The sequence below is a fragment of the Schistocerca americana genome, chromosome 5, assembly GCF_021461395.2.
Source record: "Schistocerca americana isolate TAMUIC-IGC-003095 chromosome 5, iqSchAmer2.1, whole genome shotgun sequence".
NCBI classification, from domain to species: Eukaryota; Metazoa; Arthropoda; class Insecta; order Orthoptera; family Acrididae; genus Schistocerca; species Schistocerca americana.
In genome coordinates, this window is record NC_060123.1 from 745,054,366 (window position 1) to 745,074,943 (window position 20,578).

Here is a 20,578-nt window from a genome sequence, read left to right on the forward strand (position 1 = left end):
TAACAGTCGGTTCTTTGAGCATTCCCCGTGAGACCAGTATTAGCTTGCGATACACCATTGCAGGTTCAATGTACTCCTTCGACATACACATTGACGATGAAACACCGAAATTACATCGGAATTTTATACAAAAGGCACAATGCCGCCTTAAGTGCAAGAAGATTGAGACTTCTTAGAGTCTGTGCTTTGATCCTTTCCTGTGAGACCAGTATTAGCTTCCGATACACCACTGCAGGTTTAGTGTATTCCTTGGACCTTCACATTGACGATGAAACACAGAAGTCACATCTGAATTAAATACAAAAGGCACAATGCCGCCTTAAGTACAAGAATAGAGACTCTTCTTACAGTCGGTGCATTGAGCACTCCCTTTGAGACCAGTATTAGTTTCCGATACACCACTGCAGGTTCAATGTATTCCTTGGACATACACATTGACGATGAAACACAGATATCGCATCGGAATTAAATACAAAATCACAATGCCTCCTTACGTACAAGAATAGAGACTCTTCATACGGTCGGTGCTTTGAGCATTCATTGTGAGACCAGTATTAGTTTCCGATACACCTCTGCAGGTTCAATGAATTCCTTGGACCTTCACATTGACGATGAAACAAAGAAATCGCATCGGAATTAAATACAAAAGGCACAATGCCCCCTTAAGTACAAGAATAGAGACTCTTCTTAAAGTCGGTGCTTAGGCATTCCGTGTGAGACCAGTATTAATTTCCGATACACCACTGCAGGTTCAATGTATTCCTTGGACATACACATTGACGATGAAGCACAGAAATCGCATCGGAATTAAATACAAAAGGCACAATGCCGCCTTAAGTACAAGAATAGAGACTCTTCTTACAGTCGGTTCTTTGAGCACTCCCTGTGAGATCAGTGTTAGTTTCCGATACCACTGCAGGTTCAATGTATTCCTTGGACATACACATTGACAATGAAACACTGAAATTAATTCCGCCCTAAGTGCAAGAAGAGTGAAACTTCTTAAAATCTGTGCTTTGATCCTTTCCTGTGAGACCAGTATTAGTTTCCGATACACCACTGCAGGTACAATGTATTCCTTGGACACACACGTTGACGATGAAACACTGAAATTACATCGGAATTAAATACAAGAGGCACAATGCCGCCCTAAGTGCAAGAAGAGTGAGACTTCTTAGATTCTGTGCTTTGATCCTTTCCTGTGAGACCAGTTTTAGTTTCCGATACACCACTGCAGATTCAATAAATTCCTTGGACACACACATTGACGATGAAACACAGAAATTACATCGTAAATAAATACAAAAGGTACAATGCCGCCTTAAGTGCAAGAAGAGTGAGTCTTCTTAGGATTTGTGCTTTTATCCTTTCCTGTGCGACCAGTATTAGTTGCCGATACGCCACTGCAGGTTCAATGTATTCCCTGGACCTTCACATTGTCGATGAAACACAGAAGTCGCATAGGAATTAAATACAAAAGGCACAATGCCGCCTTAAGTACAAGAATAGAGATTCTTCTTACAGTCGGTGTTTTGAGCATTCCCTGTGAGACCACTATTAGCTTGTGATACACCACTGCAGGTTCAATGTGTTCCTTGGACCTTCATAATGATGATGAAACACAGAAATCGCATCGGAATTAAATACAAAAGCCACAATGCCACCATAAGTACAAGAATAGATTCTCATCTTACAGTCGGTGCTTTGAGCATTACCTGCGAGACGAGTATTAGTTTCCGATACACCACTGCAGGTTCAATGTATACCATAGACACACACATTGACGAAGAAACACTGAAATTAAATCGGAATTAGATACAAAAGGCTAAATGCCGCCTTAAGTGCAAGAAGAGTGAGACGTCTCTAAGTCTGTGATATGATCATTTGCTGTGAGACCAGTATGTTTCCGATACACCACTGCAGGTTCAATGTATTCTTTGGACCATCACATTGACAGTGAAACACAGAAATCGCATTGGAATTAAATACAAAAGGCACAACGCCGCCTTAAGTACAAGAATAGAGACTCTTCTTACAGTCGGTGCTTTGGACATACTCCGTGAGACCAGTATTCGATTCCGATACACCACTGCAAGTTCAATGTATTCCTTGGACCATCACATTGACGATGAAACACAGAAATCGGATTGGAATTAAATACAAAAATCACAATGCCGACTTAAGTACAAGAATAGAGACTCTTCTTACAGTCGGTGCTATGACCATTCCCTGTGAGACCAGTATTAGTTTCCGATACACCACTGCAGGTTCAATGTATTTCTTGGACATACACATTGACGATGGAAAACTGAAATTACATCAGAATTAAATACAAAAGGCACAATGCCGCCTTAAGAGCAAGAAGAGTGAGACTTCTTAGAGTCTGTGCTTTGATCCTTTCCTGTGAGACCAGTATTAGTTTCCGATACAGCACTGCAGGTTCAATGTATTCCACGGACTTTCAATTGACGATGAAACACTGAAATCGCATCGGAATTAAATACGAAAGGCACAATTCCGCCTTCAGTGCAAGAAGAGTGACCCTTCTTACAGTCGGTTCTTTGAGCATTCCCTGTGAGACCAGTATTAGTTTCCGATACACCACTGCAGGTTCAATGTATTCCATGGAAATTCACATTGGCGATGAGACACAGAAATCGGATCGGAATTAAATACAAAAGGCACAATGCCGCCTTAAGCACAAGAATAGAGACTCTTCTTACAGTCGGTGCTTTGAGCATTCCCTGTGAGACCAGTATTACTTTCCGATACACCACAGCAGGTTCAAGGTATTCCTTGGACATACACATTGACGATCAAACACTGAAATTACATCGGAATTAAATAATAAAGGCACAAAGCGGCCTTAAGTGCAAGAAGAGTGAGACCTCTTAGAGTCTGTGCTTTGAACCTTTCCTGTGAGAACAGTATTAGTTTCCGATACACCACTACAGGTTCAACGTATTCCTTGGACATACACATTGACGATGAAACACCAAAATCGCAACGGAATGAAATACAAAAGACACAATGCAGCCTTAAGTACAAGAATGCAGACTCATCTTACTGGCTGTGCTTTGAGCATTCCCTGGGAGACCAGTATTAGTTTCCGATACACCACTGCAGGTTCAATGTATTCCTTGGGCATACACATTGACGATGAAACACAGAAATCGCATCGGAATTAAATACAAAAAGCACAATGTCGCCTTAAGTACAAGAGTAGAGACTCTTCTTACAGTCGGTGTTTTTGGGCATTCCCTGTGAGACCAGTATTAGTTTCCGATACACCACTGCAGGTTCGATGTATTCCTTGGACATACACATTGACGATGAAACACTGAAATTACATCGTAATTAAATACAAAAGGTACAATGCCGCCTTAAGTGCAAGAAGAGTGAGACTTCTTAGAGTCTGTCCTTTTATCCATTCCTGTGCGTCCAGTATCAGTTTCCGATACGCCACTGCAGGTTCAATGTATTCCTTCGACCTTCACATAGACGATGAAACACAGGAATCGCATCGGAATTAAATACAAATGGCACAATGCCGCCTTACGTACAGGAATAGAGACTCTTGCTACAGTCGGTGCTTTGAGCATTCCCTGTGAGACCAGTATTAGTTTCCGATACACCATTGCCGGTTCAATGAATTCTTTGGACCTTCACATTGACGATGTAACACAAAATTCCAATCGGAATTAAATACAAAAGGCACAATGTCACCTTAAGTACAAGAATAGAGACTCTTCTGACAGTCGGTTCTTTGAGCATTCCCTTTGAGACCAGTATTAGTTTCCGTTACACCATAGCAGGTTCAGTGTATTCCTTGGACCTTCACATTGACGATGAAACACAGAAATCGCATCGGAATTAAATACAAACGGCACAATGCCGCCTTAAGTACAAGAATAGAGACTCTTCTTACTGTCGGTGCTTTGAGCATTCCCCGTGAGACCAGTATTAGCTTGCGATACACCACTGCAGGTCCAATGTATTCCTTGGAAATATACATTGACGATGAAACACTGAAATTACATCGGAATTAAATACAAAACGCACAATGCCGCCTTAAGTGCAAGAAGAGTGGGACTTCTTAGAGTCTGTGCTTTGATCCATTCCTGTTAGACCAGTATTAGCTTCCGATACGCCACTGCAGGTTCAATGTATTCCTTGGACATACAAATTGACGATGAAACACAGAAATCGCATCGGAATTAAATACAAAAGGCACAATGCCGCCTTATGTACAGGAATAGAGACTCTTCTTACAGTCGTTGTTTGAGCATTCCCTGTGAGACCAGTATTAGTTTCCGATACACCACAGCAAGTTCAATATACTCCTTGGACCTTCACATTGACGATGAAACACAGTAACGCATCGGTATTAAATACAAAATGCACAATGAAGCCTTAAGTGCAAGAAAAAAGTCTCTTCTTACAGTCGGTGCTTTGAGCATTTCCTGTGAGACCAGTATCAGTTTCCGTTACTCCACAGCAGCTTCAATATATTCCTTAGACTTACACATTTACGATGAAACACTGAAAGTACATCGGAATTAAATACAAAAGGCTCAATGCCGCCTTAAGTACGAGAAAAGTGAGTCTTCTTTGAGACTGTGCTTTGATCCTTTCCTGTGAGACCAGTATTAGTTTCCGATACACCACTGCAGGTTCAATGTATTCCTTGGACATTCACATTGACGATGAAACACCGAAATCGCATCGGAATTAAATACAAAAGGCGCAATGCCGCCTTAAGTACAAGAATAGAGACTCTTCTTACAGTCGGTGTTTGAGCAATCCCTGTGAGACCAGTATTAGTTTCCGATGCACCACTGCAGGTCCAATGTATTCCTTAGACATACACATTGACGATGAAACCCCGAAATTACATACGAATTAAATACAAAAGGCACAATGCCGCCTTAAGTACAAGAAAAGTGAGACTTCTTTGACTCTGTGCTTTGATCCTTTCCTGTGAGACCAGTATTAGTTTCCGATTCACCACTGCAGGTTCAATGTATTCCTTGGACATACTCCTTGACGATGAAACACAGAAATCGAATCGGAATTAAATACAAAGGGCACAATGCCCCCTTAAGTACAAGAATAGAGACTCTTCTTACAGTCTTACAGTCGGTGTTTTGAGCATTCCCTGTGAGACCATGAAATTAGTACAAGTATGGAGACTCTTCTTACAGTCGGTGCTTTGAGCATTCCCTGTGAGACCAGTATTAGTTTCCGACACACCACTCCAGGTTCAATGTATTCCTTGGACATACACATTGACGATGAAACACTGAAATTAAATCGGAATGAAATACAAAAGGGACACTGCCGCCTTAAGTGCAAGATGTGTGAGACTTCTTAGAGTCCGTGCTTTGATCCTTTCCTGTGAGACCAGTATTAGTTTCCGATACATCACTGCAGGTTCAATGTGTTCCTTGGACCTTCACATTGACGATGAAACATAGAAGTCACATGGGAATTAAATACAAAAGGCACAATGCCGCCTTAAGTACAAGAATAGAGACTCTTCTTACAGTCGGTGCTTTGAGCATTCCCTGTGAGACCAGTATTAGTTTCCGATATACCACTGCAGGTTCAATGTACTCCTTGGACCTTCACATTGACGATGAAACACAGTAACGCATCGGTATTAAATACAAAAGGCACAATGCCGCCTTAAGTGCAAGAAAAAAGTCTCTTCTTACAGTCGGTGCTTTGAGCACTTCCTGTGAGACCAGTATCAGTTTCCGTTACTCCACTGCAGTTCCAATATATTCCTTAGACTTACTCCTTGACGATGAAACACTGAAATTACATCGGAATGAAATACAAAAGGCACAATGCCGCCATAAGTGCATGATTAAAGACTCTTCTTACAGTCGGTGCTTTGAGCATTCCCTGTGAGGCCAGTATTAGTTTCCGATACACCACTGCAGGTACAATGTATTCCTTGGACATTCAAATTGACGATGAAACACAGAAATCGCATCGGAATTAAATACAAAATGCACAATGCCGCCTTACGTACAAGAATAGAGACTCTTCTTTCAGTCGGTGCTTTGAGCATTCCCTTTGAGACCAGTATTGTTTTCCGATACACCACTGCAGGTTCAATGTATTCCTTGGACATACACATTGACAATGAAACACAGAAATGGCATCGGAATTAAACACAAAAGGCACAATGCCGCTATAATTGCCATAATAGAGACCCTTCTTACAGTCGGTGCTTTGAGCATTCCCTGTGAGACCAGTATTAGTTTCCGATACACCACAGCAGGTACAATGTATTTCTTGGAACTTCCAATTGACGATGAAACACAGAAATCGCATCGGAATTAAATACAAAAGGCACAATGCCGCCTTACGTACAAGAATAGAGACTCTCCTTATAGTCGGTGCTTTGAGCATTCCCTGTCAGACCAGTATTAGTTTCCGATACACCACTGCAGGTTCAATGTATTCCTTAGACATACACATTGACCATGAAACACTGAAATTACATCGAAATTAAATACAAAAGGCACAATGCCGCCATAAGTGCAAGAATAGAGACTCTTTTTACAGTCGGTGCTTTGAGCATTCCACTGCAAGTTCAATGTATTCCTTGGACATACACATTGACGATGAAACACAAAAATCGCATCGGAATTAAATACAAAAGGCACAATGCCGCCTTAAGTGCAAGAATAGAGACTCTTCTTACAGTCGGTGTTTTGAGCATTCCCTGTGACACCAGTATTAGTTTCCGATACACCACTGCAGGTTCAATGTATTCCTTGGACATACACCTTGACGATGAAACACAGAAATCGCATCGGACTTAAATACAAAAGGCACAGTGCCGACTTAAGTACAAGAATAGAGACTTTTCTTACAGTCTTACAGTCGGTGTTTTGAGCATTCCCTGTGAGACCATGAAATAAGTACAAGTATAGCTACTCTTCTTACAGTCGGTGCTTTGAGCATTCCCTTCGAGACCAGTATTAGTTTCCGACACACAACTCCAGGTTCAATGTATTCCTTGGACATACACATTGACGATGAAACACTGAAATTACATCGGAATTAAATACAAAAGGCAAAATGCCGAAGTAAGTACAAGAATAGAGACTCTTCATACGGTCGGTGTTTTGAGCATTCATTGTGAGACCAGTATTAATTTCCGATACACCACTGCAGGTTCAATGTATTCCTTAGACCTTCACATTGACGATGAAACACAGAAATCGCATCGGAATTAAATACAAAAGGCACAATGCCCCCTTAAGTACAAGAATAGAGACTCTTCTTAAAGTCGGTGCTTAGGCATTCCGTGTGAGACTAGTATTAATTTCCGATACACCACTGCAGATTCAATGTATTCCTTGGACATACACATTGACGATGAAGCACAGAAATTGCATTGGAATTAAATACAAAAGGCACAATGCCGCCTCAAGTACAAGAATAGAGACTCTTCTTACAGTCGGTGCTTTGAGCTCTCCCTGTGAGATCAGTGTTAGTTTCCGATACCACTGCAGGTTCAATGTATTCCTTGGACATACACATTGACAATGAAACACTGAAATTAATTCCGCCCTAAGTGCAAGAAGTGTGAAACTTCTTAAAATCTGTGCTTTGATCCTTTCCTGTGAGACCAGTATTAGTTTCCGATACACCACTGCAGGTACAATGTATTCCTCGGACATACACGTTGACGATGAAACACTGAAATTACATCGGAATTAAATACAAAAGGCACAATGCCGCCCTAAGAGCAAGAAGAGTGAGTCTTCTTAGAGTCTGTGCTTTGATCCTTTCCTGTGAGACCAGTTTTAAATTCCGATACACCACTGCAGATTCAATGTATTCCTTGGACATATACATTGACGATGAAACACAGAAATTACATCGTAAATAAATACAAAAGGTACAATGCCGCCTTAAGAGCAAGAAGAGTAAGTCTTCTTAGAGTCTGTGCTTTCATCCATTCCTGTGCGACCAGTATTAGTTGCCGATACGCCACTGCAGGTTCAATGTATTCCTTGGACATTCACATTGTCGATGAAACATAGAAATCGCATCGGAATTAAATACAAATGGCGCAATGCCGCCTTAAGTACAAGAATAGAGACTTTTCTTACAGTCGGTGCTTTGAGCATTCCCTGTGACACCAGTATTAGTTTCCGATATACCACTGCAGGTTCAATGTATTCCTTGGGCCTTCACATTGACGATGAAACACAGAAATCGCATCGGAATTAAACACAAAAAGCACAATGCCGCCTTAAGTACAAGAATAGAGACTCTTCTTACAGTCGTTGTTAGAGCATTCCCTGTGAGACAATTATTAGTTTCCGATACACCACTGCAGCTTCCGTGTACTCCTTTGACCATCACATTGACGATGAAACACAGAAATGGCATCGGAATTAAATACAAAATGTACAATGCCTCCATAACTACAAGAATAGAGACTCTTCTTACAGTCGGTGCTTTGAGCATTCCCTGAGAGACCAGTATTAGTTTCCGATACACCATTGCAGGTTCAATGTATTCCTTGGACCTTCACGTTGACGATGAAACACAGAATCGCATTGGAATTAAATACAAAAGGCACAATGCCGCCGTAAGTACAAGAATAGAGACTCTTCATACAGTCGGTGCTTTGAGCATTCCCTGTGAGACCAGTATTAGTTTCCGATACACCACACCAGGTTCAATGTATTCCTTGGACATACTCATTGACGATGAAACACTGATATTACATCGGTATTAAATACAAAAGGGACAATGCCGCCTTAACTGCAAGATGAGTGAGACTTCTTAGAGTCTGTGCTCTGATCCTTTCGTGTGAGACCTGTATTAGTTTCCGAAATACCACTGCAGGTTCATTGTATTCCTTGGACCTTCGCATTGATGAAGAAACACAGAAATCGCAGTGGAACTAAATTCGAAAGGCACAATGCCGCCTTACGTACAAGAATAGAGACTCCTCTTACAGTCGGTGCTTTGAGCATTCCCTGTGAGACCAGTATTAGTTTCTGATACACCACTGCAGGTTCAATGTATTCCTTAGACATACACATTGACAATGAAACACTGAAATTACATCGGAATTAAATACAAAAGTCACAATGCTGCCATAAGTGCTAGAACATTTACTCTTCTTACAGTCGGTGCTTTGAGCATTCCCTGCGAGACCAGTACTAGTTTCCGATACACAACTGCAGGTACAATGTATTCCTTGGACATTCACATTGTCGATGGAACACAGAAATGGCATCGGAATTAAATACAAATAGCACAATGCCGCCTTAAGTACAAGAATAGAGAGTCTTCTTAGTCGGTACTTTGAGCATTCCCTGTGAGAACAGTATTAGTTTCCTATACACCACTGCAGGGTCTATTTATTCCATGGACCTTCACATTGACGATGAAACACAGAAATCGCATCGGCATTAAATACAAAAGGCACAATGCCGCCTTAAGTACAAGAATAGAGACTCTTCTTACAGTCGGTGCATTGAGCATTCCCTGTGAGACCAGTATTAGTTTCCGATACACCATTGCCGGTTCAATGAATTTTTTGGACCTTCACATTGACGATGTAACACAGAATTCGCATCGACATTAAATACAAAATGCACAATGCCACCTTAAGTACAAGAATAGAGACTCTTCTTACAGTCGGTTCTTTGAGCATTCCCTTTGAGACCAGTATTAGTTTCCGATACACCATAGCAGGTTCAGTGAATTCCTTGGACCTTCACAATGACGATGAAACACAGAAATCGCATCGGAATTAAATACAAACGGCACAATGCCGCCTTAAGTACAAGAATAGAGACTCTTCTTACAGTCGGTGATTCGAGCATTCCCCGTGAGACCAGTATTAGCTTGCGATACACCACTGCCGGTCCAATGTATTCCGTGGACATACACATTGACGATGAAACACTGAAATTACATCGGAATTAAATACAAAACGCACAATGCCGCCATAAGTGCAAGAAGAGTGGGACTTCTTAGAGTCTGTGCTTTGATCCATTCCTGTGAGTCCAGTATTCGCTTCCGATACGCCACTGCAGGTTCAATGTATTCCTTGGACATACACATTGACGATGAAACACAGAAATCGCATCGGAATTAAATAGAAAAGGCACAATGCCGCCTTAAGTACAAGAATAGAGACTCCTCTTAAAGTCGGTGCTTTGGGCATTCCGTGTGAGACCAGTATTAGTTTCCGATACACCACTGCAGGTTCAATGTATTCCTTGGACATACACAATGACAATGAAACACTGAAATTACATCGGAATTAAATACAAAAGGAACAATTCCGCCATAAGTGCAAGACGAGTGAAACTTCTTAATATCTGTGCTTTGATCCTTTCCTGTGAGACCAGTATTAGTTTCCGATACACCACTGCAGGTTCAATGTATTCCTTGGACGTACACAATGACAATGAAACACTGAAATTACATCGGAAATAAATACAAAAGGAACAATTCCGCCTTAAGTGCAAGAAGAGTGAAACTTCTAAAAATGTGTGCTTTGATCCTTTCCTGTGAGACCAGTATTAGTTCCGATACACCACTGCAGGTTCAATGTATTCCTTGGACCTTCACATAGACGATGAAACACCGGAATCGCATCGGAATTAAATACAAAAGGCACAATGCCGCCTTAAGTACAAGAATAGAGACTCTTCTTATAGTCGGTGCATTGAGCATTCCCTGTGAGACAAGTATTAGTTTCCGATACACCATTGCCGGTTCAATGAATTCTTTGGACCTTCACATTGACGATGTAACACAGAATTCGCGCCGGAATTAAATACAAAATGCACAATGCCACCTGAAGTACAAGAATAGAGACTCTTCTTACAGTCGGTTCTTTGAGCATTCCCTTTGAGACCAGTATTAGTTTCCGATACACCATAGCAGGTTCAGTGAATTCCTTGGAACTTCACATTGACTATGAAACACAGAAATCGCATCGGAATTAAATACAAAAGGCACAATGCCGCCTTATGTACAGGAATAGAGACTCTTCTTACAGTCGTTGTTTGAGCATTCCCTGTGAGACCAGTATTAGTTTCCGATACACCACAGCAAGTTCAATGAATTCCTTGGTCCTTCACATTGACGATGAAACACCGAAATCGCATCGGAATTAAATACAAAAGGCGCAATGCCGCCTTAAGTACAAGAATAGAGACTCTTCTTACAGTCGGTGTTTGAGCAATCCCTGTGAGACCAGTATTAGTTTCCGATATACCACTGCAGGTTCAATGTATTCCTTGGACATACGCATTGACGATGAAACACAGAAATCGCATCGGAATTAAATACAAAAGGCACAATGCCGCCTTACGTACAAGAGTAGAGACTCTTCTTACAGTCGGTGCTTTGAGCATTCCCTGTGAGACCAGTATTAGTTTCCGATACACCACTGCAGGTTCATTGTATTCCTTAGACATACACCTTGACGATGAAACACTGAAATTAGACCGGAATCATATACAAAAGGCACAATGCCGCCATAAGTGCATGAATAGAGACTCTTCTTACAGTCGGTGCTTTGAGCATTACCTGTGAGGCCAGTATTAGTTTCCGATACACCACTGCAGGTACAATGTAATCCTTGGACCTTCAAATTGACGATGAAACACAGAAATCGCATCGGAATTACATACAAATGGCACAATGCCGCCTTAAATACATGAATTGAGACTCTTCCTACGGTCGATGCTTTGATCATTCCCTGTGAGACCAGTATTAGTTTCCGATACACCACTGCAGGTTCAATGGAATCCATGGACATACACATTTACGATGAAACACAGAAATCGCCTCGGAATTAATACAAAAGGCACAATGCCGCCTTACATACAAGAATAGAGCCTCTTCTTACACTCGGTGCTTTGAGCATTCGCTGTGAGACCAGTATTAGTTTCCGATACACCACTCCAGGTTCAATGTATTCCTTGGACATACTCATTGACGATGAAACACTGATATTACATCGGTATTAAATACAAAAGGGACAATGCCGCCTTAACTGCAAGATGAGTGAGACTTCTTTGAGTCTGTGCTTTGATCCTTTCCTGTGAGACCTGTATTAGTTTCCGATACACCACTGCAGGTTCATTGTATATCTTGGACCTTCGCATTGACGAAGAAACACAGAAATCGCAGTGGAACTAAATTCAAAAGGCACAATGCCGCCTTACGTACAAGAATAGAGACTCCTCTTACAGTCGGTGCTTTGGGCATTCCCTGTGAGACCAGTATTAGTTTCTGATACACCACTGCAGGTTCAATGTATTCCTTAGACATACACATTGACAGTGAAACACTGAAATTACATCGGAATTAAATACAAAAGTCACAATGCCGCCATAAGTGCAAGAACATAGACTCTTCTTACAGTCGGTGCTTTGAGCATTCCCTGCGAGACCACTACTAGTTTCCGATACACCACTGCAGGTTCAATGTATTCCTTGGACCTTCACATTGACGATGAAGCACCGAAATCGCATCGGAATTAAATACAAAAGGCGCAATGCCGCCATAAGTGCCAGAATAGAGACCCTTCTTACAGTCGGTGCTTTGAGCATTCCCTGTGAGACCAGTATTAGTTTCCGATACACCACAGCAGGTACAATGTATTCCTTGGAACTTCCAATTGACGATGAAACACAGAAATCGCATCGGAATTAAATACAAAAGGCACAATGCCGCCTTACGTACAAGAATAGAGACTCTTCTTACAGTCGGTGTTTGAGCAATCCCTGTGAGACCAGTATTAGTTTCCGATACACCACTGCAGGTCCAATGTATTCCTTAGACATACACATTGACGATGAAACCCTGAAATTACATCGGAATGAAATACAAAAGGCACAATGATGCCATAAGTGCATGAATAGAGACTCTTCTTACAGTCGGTGCTTTGAGCATTCCCTGTGAGGCCAGTATTAGTTTCCGATACACCACTGCAGGTACAATGTATTCCTTGGACCTTCAAATTGACGATGAAACACAGAAATCGCATCGGAATTAAATACAAAATGCACAATGCCGCCTTAAGTACAAGAACAGAGACTCTTCTAACAGTCGGTGCTTTGAGCATCCCCTTTGAGACCAGTATTGTTTTCCGATACACCACTGCAGGTTCAATGTATTCCTTGGACATAGACATTGACAATGAAACACAGAAATCGCATCGGAATTAAACACAAAAGGCACAATGCCGCCATAAGTGCCAGAATAGAGACCCTTCTTACAGTCGGTGCTTTGAGCATTCCCTGTGAGACCAGTATTAGTTTCCGATACACCACAGCAGGTACAATGTATTCCTTGGAACTTCCAATTGACGATGAAACACAGAAATCGCATCGGAATTAAATACAAAAGGCACAATGCCGCCTTACGTACAAGAATAGAGACCCTTCTATCAGTCGGTGTTTTGAGCATTCCCTGTGAGAAAAGTATTAGTTTCGGATACACCACTCCAGGTTCAATGTATTCCTTGGACATACTCATTGACGATGAAACACTGAAATTACAGCGGAATTACATAAAAAAGGGACAATGCCGCCTTAACGGCAAGATGAGTGAGACTTCTTAGAGTCTGTGCTTTGATCCCTTCCTGTGAGACCAGTTTTAGTTTCCGATACTCCACTGCAGGTTCAATGTATTACTTGGACCTTCGCATTGACGATGAAACACAGATATCGAATCGGAACTAAATACAAAAGGCACAATGCCGCAATAAGTACAAGAATAGAGATTCTTCTTACAGTCGGTGCTTTGAACATTCCCTGTGAGACCAGTTTAAGTTTCTGATACACCACTGCAGGTTCAATGTATTCCTTGGACATACACATTGACGATGAAACACAGATATCGCATCGGAATTAAATACAAAAGGCACAATGATGCCTTACGTACGAGAATAGACACTCTTCTTACGGTCGGTGCTTTGAGCTTTCCCTGTGACACCAGTTTTAGTTTCCGATACACCACTCCAGGTCAATGTATTCCTTGGACATACTCATTGACGATGAAATACTGAAATTACATCGGAATTAAATACAAAAGGACCAATGCCGCCTTGACGGCAAGATGAGTAAGACTTCTTAGAGTCTGTGTTTTGATCCTTTCCTGTGAGACCAGTATTAGTTTCCGATACACCACTGCAGGTTCAATGTATTCCTTTGACCTTCGCATTGACGATGAAACACAGATATCGCATCGGAATTAAGTACAAAAGGCACAATGCCGCCTTAAGTACAAGAAAAGGGACTCTTCTTACAGTCGGTGATTTGAGCATTCCCTGTGAAAACAGTATTACTTTCCGATATACCACTGCAGGTTCAATGTATTCCTTGGACATACACATTGACAATGAAGCACAGAAATCGCATCGGAATTAAACACAAAAGGCACAATGCCGCCATAAGTGCCAGAATAGAGACGCTTCTTACAGTCGGTGCTTTGAGCATTCCCTGTGAGACCAGTATTAGTTTCCGATACACCACAGCAGGTACAATGTATTCCTTGCAACTTCACATTGACGATCAAACACAGAAATCGCATCGGAATTAAATACAAAAGGCACAATGCCGCCTTAAGTACAAGAATTGAGACTCTTCCTACAGTCGATGCTTTGAGCATTCCCTCTGAGACCAGTATTAGTTTCCGATACACAACTGCAGGTTGAATGGATTCCTTGGACATACGCATTGACGATGAAACACAGAAATCACCTCGGAATTAATACAAAAGGCACAATGCTGCCTTACGTACAAGAATAGAGACTCTTCTTACAGTCTGTGCTTTGAGCATTCGCTGTGAGACCAATATTAGTTTCCGATACACCACTCCAGGTTAAATGTATTCCTTGGACATACTCATTGACGATGAAACACTGAAATTACATCGGTATTAAATACAAAAGGAACAATGCCGCCTTAACTGCTAGATGAGTGAGACTTCTTAGAGTCTGTGCTTTGATCCATTCCTGTGAGACCAGTATTAGTTTCCGATACACCACAGCGGGTACAATGTATTCCTTGGAACTTCACAATGACGATGAAACACAGAAATCGCATCGGAATTAAATACAAAAGGCACAATGCCGCCTTAAGTACAAGAATTGAGACTCTTCCTACAGTCGATGCTTTGAGCATTCCCTGTGAGACCAGTATTAGCTTCCGATACACCACTGCAGGTTCAATGGATTCCTTGGACATACGCATTGACGATGAGACACAGAAATCGACCTCGGAATTAATACAAAAGGCACAATGCCGCCTTACGAACAAGAATAGAGACTCTTCTTACAGTCGGGGCTTTGAGCATTACCTGTGAGACCAGTACTAGTTTACGATACACAACTGCAGGTACAATGTATTCCTTGGACCTTCACATTGACGATGGAACACAGAAATGGCATCGGAATTAAGTACAAAAGGCACAATGCCGCCATAAGTGCAAGAACAGAGACTCCTCTTACAGTCGGTGCTTTGAGCTTTCCCTGTGAGACCAGTATTGGTTTCCGATACACCACTCCAGGTTCAATGTATTCCTTGGACATACTCATTGACGATGAAACACTGAAATTACATCGGAATTAAATACAAAAGGAACAATGCCGCCTTAACGGCCAGATGAGTAAGACTTCTTAGGGGCTGTGCTTTGATCCTTTCCTGTGAGGCCAGTATTATTTTCCGATACACCACTGCAGGTTCAATGTGTTCCTTGGACCGTCGCATTGACGATGAAACACAGGAATCGAATCGGAACTAAGTACAAAAGGCACAATGCCGCAATAAGTACAAGAATAGAGACTCTTCTTACAGTCGGTGCTTTAAGCACTGCATGTGAGACCAGTATTATTTTCCGATACTCCACTGCAGGTTCAATGTGTTCCTTGGACCTTCGCATTGACGAAGAAACATAGAAATCACATCGGAACTAAATACAAAAGGCACAATGCCGCAATAAGCACAAGACTAGAGACTCTTCTTACAGTCGTTGCTTTGAGCATTCCCTGTGAGACCAGTATTAGCTTCCGATACACCACAGCAGGTTCAATGTATTCCTTAGACATACACATTGACGTTGAAACACTGAAATTACAATGGAATTTAATAAAAAAGGCACAATGCCGCCATAAGTACAAGAATAGAGACTCCTCTTACAGTCGGTTCTTTGAGCATTCCCTGTGAGACCAGTATTAGTTTCCGATACACCACTGCAGGTACAATGTATTCCTTGTACCTTCACATTGACGATGAAACGCAGAAATCGCATCGGAATTAAATGCAAAAGGCACAATGCCGCCTTAAGTACAAGAATAGAGACTCTTCTTACAGCCGGTGCTTTGAGCATTCCCTGTGAGACCAGTATTAGTTTCCGATACACCACTGCAGGTTCAGTGTATTCCTTGGACATACACATTGACGATGAAACACAGAAATCGCATCGGAATTAAATACAAAATGCACAATGCCGCCTTAAGTACAAGAAAAGAGACTTTTCTTACAGTCGGTGATTTGAGCATTCCCTGTGAGACCAGTAGTAGTTTCTGATACACCACTGCTGGTTCAATGTATTCCTTAGACATACACATTGACAACGAAACACTGATAACACATCGGTATTAAATACAACAGGAACAATGCCGCCTTAAGTGCAAGAAGAATGAGACTTCTTAGAGTCTGTGCTTTGATCCTTTCCTGTGAGACCAGTATTAGTTTCCGATACACCACTGCAGGTGCAATGTATTCCTTGGACCTTCTCATTGACGATGAAACACAGAAATCGCATTGGAATTAAATACAAAAGGCACAATGCCGCCTTAAGTAGAAGAATAGAGACTCTTCTTACAGTCGGTGCTTTGAGCTTTCCCTGTGAGACCAGTATTAGTTTCCGATATACCACTCCAGGTTCAATGTATTCCTTGGACCTTGACATTGACGATGAAACACAGAATTCGCATCGGAATTAAATACTAAAGGCATAATGCCGCCTTCAGTACAAGAATAGAGACTCTTCTTACAGTCGGTGCTTTGACCATTTCGTGTGAGACCAATATTAGTTTCCGATACACCACTGCAGGTTCAATGTATTGCTTGGACATACACATTGACGATGAAACACAGAAATCGCATCGGAATTAAATACAAAAGGTACAATGCCGCCTTACGTACAAGAATTGAGACTCAAATAACGGTCGGTGCTTTTAGCATTCCCTGTGAGACCAGTATTAGTTTCCGATACACCAATCGAGGTTCAATGTATTCCTTAGTCATACTCATTGACGATGAAACACTGAATTTACATCGGAATTAAATACAAAAGGAACAATGCCGCCTTAACGGCAAGATGAGTGAGACTTCTTAGAGTCTGTGCTTTGATCCTTTCCTGTGAGACCATTATTAGTTTCCGATACACCACTGCAGGTTCAATGTATTCCTTGGATCTTCGCATTGACGATGAAACACAGAGATCGAATCGGAACTAAATACAAAAAGCACAATGCCGCAATAAGTACAAGAATGGAGACTCTTCTTACAGTCGGTGCTTTGAGCAATCCCTGTGAGTCCAGTATTAGATTCCGATACACCACTGCAGGTTCAATGTATTCTTTAGACATACACATTGACGATGAAACACTGAAATTACATCGGAATTAAATACAAATGGCACAATGCCGCCATAAGTGCGAGAATAGAGACTCCGCTTACAGTCGGTGCTTTGAGCATTCCCTGTGAGACCAGTATTAGTTTCCGATACACCAATCGAGGTTCAATGTATTCCTTAGTCATACTCATTGACGATGAAACACTGAATTTACATCGGAATTAAATACAAAAGGAACAATGCCGCCTTAACGGCAAGATGAGTGAGTCTTCTTAGAGGCTGTGCTTTGATCCTTTCCTGTGAGACCAGTATTAGTTTCCGATACACCACTGCAGGTTCAATGTATTCCTTGGATCTTCGCATTGACGATGAAACACAGAGATCGAATCGGAACTAAATACAAAAGGCACAATGCCGCAATAAGTACAAGAATGGAGACTCTTCTTACAGTACGTGCTTTGAGCAATCCCTGTGAGACCAGTATTAGATTCCGATACACCACTGCAGATACAATGAATTCCTTAGACATACACATTGACGATGAAACACTGAAATTACATCGGAATTAAATACAAAATGCACAATGCCGCCATAAGAGCAAGAATGGAGACTCTTCTTACAGTCGGTGCTTTGAGCTTTCCCTGTGAGACCAGTATTAGTTTCCGATACACCACTCCAGGTTCAATGTATTCCTTGGACATACTCATTGACGATGAAACACTGAAATTACTTCGGAATTAAATACAAAAGGAACTATGCCGCCTTAACGGCAAGATGAGTAAGACTTCTTATAGTCTGTGCTTTGATCCTTTCCTGTGAGACCAGTATTAGTTTCCGATACACCACTGCAGGTTCAAAGTATTCCTTGGACCTTCACATTGACGATGAAACACAGAAATCGAGGCGGAACTAAATACAAAAGGCACAATGCCGCAATAAGTACAAGAATAGAGACTCTTCTTACAGTCGGTGCTTTGAGCATTCCCTGTCAGACCAGTATTAGTTTCCGATACACCACTGCAGGTTCAATGTAGTGCTTAGACATACACATTGACAATGAAACACAGAAATCGCATCGGAATTAAATACAAAAGGCACAATGCCGCCTTTCGTACAAGAATAGAGGCTCTTCTTACAGTCGGTGCTTTGAGCATTCCCTGTGAGACCAGTATTAGTTTCCGATACACCACTCCAGGTTCAATGTAGTCCTTGGACATACTCATTGACGATGAAACACTGTAATTACATAGGAATTAAATACAAAAGGAACAATGCCGCCTTAACTGCAAGATGAGTGAGACTTCTTAGAGTCGGTGCTTTGATCCTCTCCTGTGAGACCAGTATTAGTTTCCGATACACCACTGCAGGTTCAATGTATTTCTTTGACCTTCGCATTGACGATGAAACACAGAAATCGCATCGCAATTAAATACAAAAGGCACAATGCCCCCTTAAGTACAAGAATAAAGACTCTTCTTACAGTCGGTGCTTTGAGCAATCCCTGTGAGACCAGAATTAGTTTTCGATACACCACTCCAGGTTCAATGTATTCCTTGGACATACTCATTGACAATGAAACACAGAAATCGCATCGGAATTAAATACAAAAGGCACAATGCCGCCTTTCGTACAAGAATAGAGACTCTTCTTACAGTCGGTGCTTTGAGCATTCCCTGTGAGACCAGTATTAGTTTCCGATACACCACTCCAGGTTCAATGTACTCCTTGGACATACTCATTGACGATGAAACACTGAAATTACATAGGAATTAAATACAAAAGGAACTATGCCGCCTTAACTGCAATATGAGTGAGACTTCTTAGAGTCAGTGCTTTGATCCTCTCCTTTGAGACCAGTATTAGTTTCCGATACACCACTGCAGGTTCGATGTATTCCTTGGACCTTCGCATTGACGATGAAACACAGAAATCGCATCGGAATTAAATACAAAAGGCACAATGCCGCCTTATGTACAACAATAGCGACTCTTCTTACAGTCGGTGCTTTGAGCACTCCCTGTGAGACCAGTATTAGTTTCCGATATACCACTGCAGGTTCAATGTATTCCTTGGACATACGCATTGACGATGAAACACAGAAATCGCATCGGAATTAAATACAAAATGCACAATGCCGCCTTACGTACAAGAATAGAGACTCTTCTTACAGTCGGTGCTTTGAGCATTCCCTGTGAGGTCAGTATTAGTTTCCGATACACCACTGCAGGTTCTATGTATTCCTTAGACATACACATTGACGATGAAACACTGAAATTACATCGGAATTAAATACAAATGGCACAATGCCGCCATAAGTGCAAGACCATAGACTCTTATTACAGTCAGTGCTTTGAGCATTCCCTGCGAGACCAGTACTAGTTTCCGATACACCACTGCAGGTACAATGTATTCCTTGGACCTTCATATTGACGATGGAACACAGAAATGGCATCGGAATTAAATACAAATGGCACAATGCCGCCTTAAGTACAAGAATAGAGACTCTTCTTACAGTCGGTGCTTTGAGCATTCCCTGTGAGGTCAGTATTAGTTTCCGATACACCACTGCAGGTTCTATGTATTCCTTAGACATACACATTGACGATGAAACACTGAAATTACATCGGAATTAAATACAAATGGCACAATGCCGCCATAAGTGCAAGACCATAGACACTTATTACAGTCAGTGCTTTGAGCATTCCCTGCGAGACCAGTACTAGTTTCCGATACACCACTGCAGGTGCAATGTATTGCTTGGACCTTAACATTGACGATGAAACACAGAAATCGCATTGGAATTAAATACAAAAGGCACAATGCCGCCTTAAGTACAAGAATAGAGACTCTTCTTACAGTCGGTGCTTTGAGTATTTCCTGTGAGACCAGTATTAGTTTCCGATACACCACTGCAGGTTCAATG